The sequence below is a fragment of the Coffea arabica genome, chromosome 1c, assembly GCF_036785885.1.
Source record: "Coffea arabica cultivar ET-39 chromosome 1c, Coffea Arabica ET-39 HiFi, whole genome shotgun sequence".
Lineage (NCBI taxonomy): Eukaryota > Viridiplantae > Streptophyta > Magnoliopsida > Gentianales > Rubiaceae > Coffea > Coffea arabica.
In genome coordinates this window covers 44,768,479-44,779,244 of record NC_092310.1, presented here as the reverse complement: position 1 = coordinate 44,779,244, position 10,766 = coordinate 44,768,479, and positions in this window count along the sequence as shown.

Sequence of the window (10,766 nt, the reverse complement as noted above, 5' to 3'; positions counted from 1 at the left end):
CGTCCAACTCCTTCTCGGCCTTGTCCAGTTTGGCCTTGAGGGAGCTGGCCTCCTTGAGGGCCTGGGACAGCTTCTTCTCCGCCTCCAGGTTCTTCTTCCGCAATTTCTCCAGGTCGGGAGACAGCTCGGAGAAGCGGGTCGCCAAGGCGGCACCAGCGGCGTTGGCCTGAAGGGGATGGGGGAACAGGTCAGCATGTCAAATTACCTAACCAAGACACGGGGGCAAAATCATCCCAGGGGCAGAAAACTTACTTGGGCCTGGGAGGTGAAGTACATGTCCTGGAGCTCGGCTGGGTCGGCGAGCTCCATCCACCTCCTGTCCCGCGGGAGGACCGAGCCCACCATCAGCTCCCGAGCTGCCTCAGGGAATTGGATCCGGTCGTTGATGGAGAGCTTTCAGGAGGGGCAGAAGTGGCGGGGATCGTGCATAGTGGGGGCTTGGCCCGGCTTCTGGGGGAGGATGTGGCGGAAGTGCCACAAGTTTGGAGGAGGGGACTCCAGAGCATGCTCCTCAACGGAGCCAACGCCCACGTGGACTGGGCCCCCAGATGACACCAGGGGGAGCGGCGGGGGAACGGCCGGCGCGGGCCTCTTTTGCCCGACCTGGGAGGGCTCCTCAGCCCTGCCTCTCTTCTGCCCAACCGCCTTCTTCTTGTTGGCGGCCTGCTTGGAGGGAGATGGCTGCGGCACCTCCGTCTGGGGGGCTGAGCCGCCCCCTGGGCCCTTGGAGGCCGCAGAAGCCCCCTGGGCGGTTTCTGAGGGAGAGGTGGAGGTGGCCTCCTCTATGGACGCACCCAACAGTTGGGAGAGCTTCCTCACTGCAGTAAATACAACGGGTCAGCAAAATCAAAAATTCCGATATACCATAAATGCAACAGGCAGCGAGGGCGAAGTCAGCGTTACAGGCGTTGAGGTTGGGTGCGGGGGTCACCACCTCCCCAGAGGACCCGGACAATGTCCTTATCAGCCCGGCCGCGGAGAGCTGTTTGGTGGAGAACTTGGTGGCATCAAGTTTCACCTTGGAGTCCGACAGCTGGCCAAGGGTTTCGTAGTCCAGGTCTCCCGGGTAGGGGTCGGCCTTGACCCCCCCGACCTTCCACACATTAGGAGGAAAATATGTAGCCCTGACGAAGAAGAAGTCCTCCTTCCAATCTTTCACGGAGGTGGGGACTCCGTAGAACAACTCCTGGGCACCTTTTCCCCCATTGGTTTGGGGACCGCGGCGGGAGAAATAGTACCATCCAGGGAGGGAGGCCTTAAGGATGAAGGCGGCTCGGAAGAGGGAGAGGGAGTAAGGGATATTGCAGAGAAGGCAGTAGATCAGGAATCCGGTGATGATCCTGATGGAGGTGGGGTAAAACTGGGTGATTCTGATCCCCCAATAGGTCAGGATTTCGATAAGGGCTGAGGGGATGGGAAGACGGAGCCCTGCGACGAGCTGCTCCCTATAGATGGCCACGAAGCCGGGGGGAGGTCTGCAGACCCGTTCGTCGGGTCCCGCCGCCCTCGGCTCGTAGGCCGGAGGAATGGAATAAGACCTGGCTAGCTCGGCCACAGCCTGGGGAGAGAGGGTTGCCTCCTGCAGGTCGGGGTAACCATAGGAGAATTCCGGATCGTCCCCCTGCTCGGGAGCAGGGGTCCCCCCAGAGGGATCCCTATCCTCCCCAACTCCCCCCTGGGCTCCGCCAGGGGAGTTGTGTGGGGACCTGGGGGGAGAGGCGGCGGTAGCCTGCCGCGCGATGAGGGCATCGAGCTCGGCCACCTCCTCCAGGTCCTGGGCTGATGGGGAGCGCGCAGACGGGGAGCTCATGGTGTCAGTGGGCTCAAGCAGTTCTGGAGTGTGGGAACGGGAGCTAGAAACAGAAGAAGAGGAATGGGGAGGGGGAGAAGGTGGTGATGAAGACGAGGGAGAAGGCGAGGACAATATGATGATTCTGGGCACAGGGGGAGCGTCGCCGGGGTGGCCCGACATAAAAGGTGAGGAGTAGCAGAGGGTGGAGGAGACACTGTAAAAAGGGAGAGAAACTGCAAAAGGGGAGCTTACTGGTGATGTTGACACAGGAGATGGATGGAAAGCTCGCCGGAATCTGGGTGTGGGGCGCCGGAAGTTGCTGGAAAATGAAAATGCAAGTGCACAAGGAAAGTGGGAGTGCAAAATGAGCGAGAGAAGGAGAAAATGGCAAATGGAGTCGATTGGAATCTGATAACCCCTATTTATAAGAGGAGAAATGGGGGGAAAGCGGTTGCGGAATTTGAACCGACCCCCATGTGAACGCATTTAATGCCGGTACGAAAACCGAGAAGGTGTGACAACTGAAAGGACGCGGGGCGCAGAGCCCCTGTGACAGTACTGTACCAGAGGTAATGTTGGAGGAGTAGTGCGCGGCGCTGGCCTCCCACGTGGCAGGGTTAGATTAGGTCTGCCTGACAACCCTACATAATCTAGGGGGCTAGTGCAGAGGCCCTGTTCTGGGCCCGGCCACGTGGCAGCCCCGCTGTGGCCGGGCTGGGCCCCGGCCTTCAGCCCTTTGACAACTGCCCTGGGCCGCTTTGCTGCTAGGGCTCCGAAGGGCTCTGGGAGAGGACTCCGGAAAGGTCGGAGGAGATCCCCCGTAGATCGGGATTGGGAGCTGTGTCGGGCAAGTCCCGCACCGTGCGGAGGTCGGACTCTTCGAACAAGTATAAATGGTAACTTTCGCCACTCTGACAAGGTACGCAAACAACACGCTCACTATAGGCAAATTACTCCCGGTTGTTTCTATTTCCCGTGAACCCTACTCACTGGAAAACTAACTTGACCGTCGGAGTGCCCTCGGGGACAACCCTCGGGCCCCCTCTGTTAGCTCATCCTTGTTTGTTTTGCAGGCTTAGGACCAGCTCTGCCATCAGCACCCCGAGCTGATCAGGTCAGCTCTCCTCGGGGAAGTTCCGTGCTTCTTCACATGCAAAGGGCCATGGTGCTTGAGGGTATGATGCACGTAATGCTTCTTTTTTTTCACAGAAGAACCAATCCTATTGTGTAAGGTAATGATGCTCTAACCTCTTATTAAGTGCGATTAATGTTCACAGTAATCGGATGGATTCCTTCAACTGCTTTTTGTGGTAAAGTTAAAACTAACTACAAAAGCAAGAATCAACTGCTACTTTTATGAGAAAACTCCTCCGCCATCCTGCAATGCAAAATTGGGATCACTAATCAGTCGACGCCACATTGAAAAGGGTTCTAATGAATCACATCACCTTTCAAAATGGCCCTTATTGGAATATCACTTGGATCGTGAGTCACCTTTGCCTCCTATAAAGAGCATAATGAAGGATAAGTTTTTTTTTTTTTTTGACAAAAAAATTCGCAGTCGCTGCTCGAGAGCACACACTTTATCACTAATGAGGATAAAATTAAAGTAAAGGGCAAGCAAATTTAACCTAGAAAATAACATTTGGAATTAAAACTCTACGAATGCTACATTTACATTAAGTACTTACAAAGCAAGTAAACTAAAATATTTGTTCCATAATGCTTGTTGGGGCTTCCAGTTACACAATCGCTCTTGAAGGTTGTGGGAATATCTTTCACAATTATGCTCTGAACTGGTACCATTCGAAATCAATAATGCTTTTCTGATTGGATTGGATTCTTCATTCATCCGTTGATTTCTTTTCATTCTTTTCCTAAACAAACAGTATTAATCAGTAGCCAACTTATTGTGATCCAACTAAGAAGATTTGCTGTTTGGGTTAAAGTCAAAATAAGATATGATTAAGAATATGATTATGAGTTTGAGTGCAATGGGTGGGTACAATGACTTCATCATTTGTGATCGTATACTTAATTGGTGAACAATTAAGTGGTTCATTGACCTCAGTTGTATATCACCAACTGCCCATGTGTGCAGCCATTTATTGGATATTGGTCGATATACAAGTATGCAAATGCAACCACAGAAATAGGGTTCCCAAAATTATATATATAAGAGAGAGAGAGAGAGAGAGAGAGAGAGAGAAATTATAGGTCAAAGTTGACTTGATCAAAACTTTAAGAACGAGAATACCATTCTATACTCAGAAGTCAGCAATTGCCTTTTGGATATCCTTGTGGAGTTATCTTAGGTAACCGTTTGTGTATTTTTGACAAAAAAAGGTAGAAAAAAACCACTGGAGAGGAGAGATTAGTGAGTGGGTTCTTAGTTAAGACCTAGTAGAGGGTCCTGTGTTTGCCCTTTCCCCGGTTCCCACATCGTTTGTGTTAGGCGTGCGTGAGTGGTACTTAAGGTCCTCAAGTAACTCAAAAATCAGCAATTGCCTTTTGGATATTCTTGTGGGGTTACCTTAGGTAACCGTTTGTGTATTTTTGACAAAAAGGTAGAAAAAAAGTAAGAGAATACCATTCTATGCCCATTGAAGTACCAAAATATAGTACTATTGGAGGCATCTCCATCCAAAATTACCAAAAATTTCAAAAGATTTTTCAAGATTGTTAACAACTTTGAGGACCATATCGTCTTGGTTCTTGGCCGCAGTGATGGCAGAATCATTCCTAAAATTTGATATTGCCAACGGTGAAAATAATACTCCCCCCGTCCCACTTTGATAGTCCTGATTTTTTTTCATACAGTTTAAGAAAAAATAATTAACTTTGTTGGAACAATCAATTTAGGTAACTATTTTTCTAAAATACCCTCATATTAATTAGAGTACAACTTTATGGGAACTTGAATTGATGGTAAAAAGAGAATCAACTCTCATTAAATGGAGTAGGTTTATAGTAACAACAACTTATATTGAATAAGGGTATTATAGGAAAATTAAAATACAACTACATTCTTCAATTGGAAAGTGAACTACAATTTGGGACAGACGAAAAAGGAAAATAGGACTATTAAAGTAGGACGGAGAGAGTATATGTGCTCCATGATTTCGTAAGAAAAACGATCATTCACTGAAAAAAAAGAATGTATTCAATCGATAGGGAATAAGTAGCTAGGTACACCAGAATTGTTCTCTAAAATTACGTTCTATATTCTTCCTTTGCTAGAAAGAGACATTCTATCGAGTACTTAATGCATGAGATATTAATAGACATATTGGTTTTACCCAATAATCCTTTCTTAATTTAAAAAGAGCTGTCTAGTGAGCTCTCAAACTGGGTATTCATTAAAGATTTAATTCAGGTGTTAAATTTTTAAAAGCATACACAATTTTAAAAAAGTGTATAAAAATAAGGGATGACAGTGATTATTACTGTTACATTCGCATGATAAGTTAGACGTGATTTAAGCGTGCTAATGATGCAGCCAATTTTCATGGTTAGAAAATGCCAATTTAAAAGGACAACAACAGAGAAAAAGTTTAGTCCAACAGCCTTAACTTGAAACATGAAGACGCAGAACAGGGACAAGGATATCAGCATTTGGATTGCGTACGGGCTAGAATAGTGGAAATTGACGGTCCAAGTATGATCTGAACGGAACCTCCCATGTTCAGACAACAGCGCCCGAGAAAGCTTGTCACGGGGAATTACTATTGTGATGAATCTCAAACCAACCATGGAAATGCACAGACAATCCTTTGATGGGAAACTGTAAATTTAGACTATCGATCTTCTTTGAAGATGCCTCTAATCATCCTGAAATTAATTGGATGCATTTCATTTTTGGCTTCCATTTGGATTGATATTGACATCTCCAGTATTCAACTCAATTTGCCTTTTTTTTTAGAAAGAAAAAAAAAGTTTTTCTGGATCCATATCTTATCCCTCAAAATCCCCAGAGGGGCCCTCGCGTGAATGGTCCAACAATAGCACCTCTCACCGGTGACCCTTAACGTTCCAAATTCGAGTCTCCACTCCACTGGATTCCTCCGCACACTTAACGTGCTTGGGCCGGGTTGAGGCGCCGGGCCCGGGTCGCAGGAGATTAGCCGGACCCCATAAGAATTGACCCGGACACCCTGTGTCGACAAAAAAAAAAAAAAATCCCCAAAGGGATAATTCGTTAATTTGAACGAATTTGGGAATAACAAAATAAAATGCGAGCAGAGGAAAAAGCCATCCCACATCGGTTCTTGGGGGGGGGGTTTGGGGTTGGGTTATAAGTCCCTGGAAGGACCTCAAGAGTTGCTGGCTTTTGAGGTTTCTTCTGGAATTAGATTTACAATTTAACTTCCATAAAAAAAAAAAAAAAGAGCAGAGGAAAAAGCCAAATTGGGATTTGAACATGGAAGAAAGAGCCAAAAGATACAACATGGGGAACCAGAATAGTGCATGTGCATCTGCTTTCATTGGAGCCGTAAATAACCTTGCAATCGTTTTCAAAGTACAAATTGCATTCGCCGGAGATTAAATACCATTTCTTTTTTATCTTAAGATCTTTTCGTACAAACAAGACGTAGAGTCTGAAATTACTCCCCGTAGTTAATCCCCAAAAAAAAAAAAACTTACTCCATTTTCAGTATTTCAATGCAATTTCGCATTTATTTGCTGGGTAAGATTCCAATGTCACGTCTTGATGTTACAACTTAAACCAAGAAAAAATATCCATGCCATGCAAAATTTGCGTACAAACTTATTAAACAGCAAAGAATCACATATGGTGTGTACCATATTCCTATTCCTTTTATAGGGACCGCTGATATATATCTTCAGTATTTGCATTTCATTTTCATCAAGATCTCCTACATATCAATTTTTTTCCACCTATCTTCTCAAATGATTAAACCCCAAAATAAAGTAGTACACGAAGTTAATTTTCACTAAAATTACCTGGACTTGCGATAAGAAATGTTCGGTGGACAGAGTACTTAAATTTAGAGAACAAAATCCAAATCCAGCACCATTTTCTCTATAAGCCTGCAAAACCAGTAGGAAATGTTGTGGCACCAAAAAACAAATATATATATAATTTATAGAATGTAGTGAACCGGTTATATGCCAATTAAATGTGTAAACGAGTCTAATTAAATCTAATGCCGTGCTATTCAAGTTTGTTTGATTATTTTAACGAATTTAAAATTTTCTTCAGGTATGATTTATTTATTTATCAAATTGAACTCGAACGACCTTTTTTATCGAGTTTAAATATTACGATCTAACATAAAATGTTGCTTAATTTTGATTTGACTAAACCTATTAATTGGGTCATCTGAGGTGGAATTTAACAAGTCCAAACTCGGCTAATATAATTAGTACCACTTTCCAAACTCAAATTATGAGTTTCGAATTCATAAATGTGAAACTCATGCTCAGTTCACAAAATATTCGAGTTGTAAGTCTATTTCGGGTTTAACATAAATTCACTTATTGTTCCTTCATTTCTTTAATATAATTACTATAACTAGTAAGTTCTAGAGCTAATTTAACATCCACAGGTTGCAACATTAAAACTATACATAATTTAATAATAATTTGTTAAAAAGTATATAAACCAAGAATTTTTCAAAAATAATGTATCAAATTAGTTCAAAGTACATGGAAAATAGTAATAAACCATAATCAACAATTAAAACATCTTCAAAAGTCATTAATTTGCTTGTACTAAGATTTGTCTTTTTGAATATTTTGACATGATTTTGCGTATTTAATATTTCTTATATGTATTAATATATTTTGATACATAACTCATAAGCATAAAGTATTAGCATTAGTATTATATATATATATATATATATATATAGGGCAAATTATCGAATTGACCTTTGAACTCTTTGTCTAGATAAAAATAAGCCTCCCATCTATTTTTTGCTGACTTTAAGCCCTCAAACTTGTAAAATTGGGCACCCGTGACCTTTTTAGCCAGTTTCTCCAATTTTGCAACCGGAAGGCCAATTCACACGAATGCTAGTGTGCTTCTTCAAAGGGTATTTTTGTCCGCATTTTCTATTCAAAGGACCACGAGGAGCTGAATAAGCCGCTGTCGTAGACATGGTCCTTGCAGACGCAGCAGAAGAGCTTGACGTAGTCAACATCCACCGCGATGGCATGGAAGGAGGAAGGAGAAGAGCAGCCAGTATCGTCGTCCGCCTGCGCGGCGTGGGAAGTTGTGTGGAGTTGGTAGGAGACAGCGGCGCAGGCAATGCATGCGAACAATCTCGGGGACGAGGCCTTACAGGCGCCGCATTGCACAACCTCTTGACAGGGCTTCCGGCGAACGGAGACCCGGCCAAGGGGGCGGACCTCAAGGCAGTCTTGAAGGTTCCGAAAGGGGTCGGGTCCAAGTTTAGATCGGAGCTCCAATAAATGAGGACAAGGATGATTGAAGTCACTAGCAAAATTATTACTAGCAGAAATTGGCTTGCCGTAAGAAGAATTAGCAGTTTTATTAGACGTGGTATGGACAGGGCGTGAACGAGGGAAAGAAGCGTTTTGCTGGAAAAGGGATTTCTGAAGAGGGAAGTGGCTTCGATGATTTTTATGAGAGGATTTGGGTGATGATGACATTTGGTGAAGAAGAATAAGAAGAAAAGGGGAAAGAGTTGAGGAGGAGGATCGGAGGAGGGAGCAATAGTAATAAGAAAATGGGAATGTGAAGGAGATGGGTATAATTCATGGGAAAAGAGAATGGTGGTGCTATGGGTTTTTGCTTAGAAAAAATGCCTATTTGTTACTTCATGGGTTTTTGCTTAATAAATGCGAACAAAAATGTCCTTTGAAGAAGCACACTGGCATTCGTGTGAATTAGGCTTCCGATTGCAAAACTGGAGAAACTGGCTAAAAGGGTCACGGGTGCCCAATTTTACAAGTTCGAGGGTTTAAAGTCAGCAAAAAATAGATGAGGGGCTTATTTTTACCTGAACAAAGAGTTCAATGGCCAATTGGATAATTTGCCCTATACATATATATATATACACACACACACATTCGGATTAAAGTGTTGGATCTAATAAGGCGCAAACTTGGCTCATATTTAATTAAGACTTAATATTTAGGTCCAAATTCAACACACACTCAATGAAAGATTTGGTTTATCAAGTTTTTTCTCAAGTCGAGCGAATCTGAGTTTGAACTAACCCAACTTCATTTACAGGATACTTCTTGATTTGACCAGTTCACAAACAAAACTCGAGCGGGTTCTTGTCAATCCAAACTTCACTTAGACTATCAAGTAATTTGGTTTATCTTTTAACCCTAATATCAATCACAAATTAACAAAATACCATGTGCAATAACTCTTAATCTATATGTTTTCAGTAATCAGTTGAAAATTATAGATACTAGCATGAATTATGATTTTGAATCCCTGCACTCCAATAATGAAGTAGCCACGAAAGAATGAAACTAAACTAATCCCTCCCCACTTGCTCTTAGCCCGGCTTTTAACTAACACTAAGAGTAACCAACATAGGCGGCATGGGAATTTGAGAGGTCACAGTTGAGAAGAGTGAAAGTCTGGTGCTCTGCAGACTTTTGTGCATTTGGGTATTAAATGAGAGGAATTATTTTTCTCAATATGTTTTAAATCATGCAGGTACTTTTCATTAATTTCTCTTTATCACAGCAGATATCGTATCCGATTCGTTGATCTGTATTCTACCGGCCGTAATAAATCGCCTGAACGATAAAGCAAATTGAAATTAATGGAGCGGATGGTGTTGCCCGAGCTTATTTATGCTGCATTTACTAGAAAATCTTTTTGTGTCTCTCTTTTATTGGAAAATAGCCACTTTTTGGGATACCTTTTTTTTTTTTTCTCCGTTGATAGAGTGATGGTATCTCCAATATCCAGAATTGCTTTATATGTGTCAAGCAGCTGTAGCATTCAATTCTCTTTGTTTTTTTTTTTTGCTTTATTCTTTTTTTTTTTTTTGGGTTGTTCTCTCAATTTCACATCACAAAAGATTCTTCTAAACTACTGAATTGCCTAGCATAATAACACGTAGGCGTAATCGAGTACGGTCGAGATTATTACCCTGTTATTAAAATGCGATGAAGAATAAGCAAGTTAGATAAATAAATTGTTAAACTAGGCCTCGGTCAATAGTAAAACAAAATTAATTTCGAAGGGCCTATAATCATTTGTTAGTTCTTGTCGCCTGCCATGTTACATTTTCATTATTATCCACGAGAAAGAAAAGGACAAACTAGAATCTCCTTAATTGTAGTTCAGTTAAAAAATTAACTACTCCAAATTTTAATTATGGGTAAGATAAACAAATACAGCCGGGGTCAAAAAAGAAAAAAGAAAAAAGCAAGGAAGAAATCATATCATCATAAAAGAACAAAAGAGAGAAAAACCGGCCCGGGGGGTGGGGGTCTGGGTCTCCGCGGCAAATGGTCGTTGCTCTGAGTGTAGTCAGCTTGCATGTGCTGAGAATGGAATATGTTTTTTGAATTCTCAAAATTCAAAAAGAGGAAAATCCACCCAAGGCCCCACTTGCTTGGCTAGTTGCTTAGATTATAGTTAAAAAAACAAAATATCCGCCAAATGCACCTCTGACACGGGTTGTTCTTGTTCTATATGTGCCGTGCTGACTCAGCATGACTCCAAAATTAAATTTAGCAGAAGTCAAAAAAATGTCAACCAGTGTCAGCCTTGTGTCAGTCCTGGCTGTGCTGACTGTGCACGGCTGACAGGTGCCGAACCTGTGCAATAATAATAAATAAAACCTAACTACCACTTAAAACAATCAATAATCAATTCGAGTATTGGAGCAGGGACTCTAGGTGTGCAATGGGTTACTTGATTCACCCTGTTCCCGAAGAGTTTGCTTAATCCGATATACCTGAATAAACTATTTAACTGAATTCCCTAACTAGTAGACAGTGGTAAGCAGGG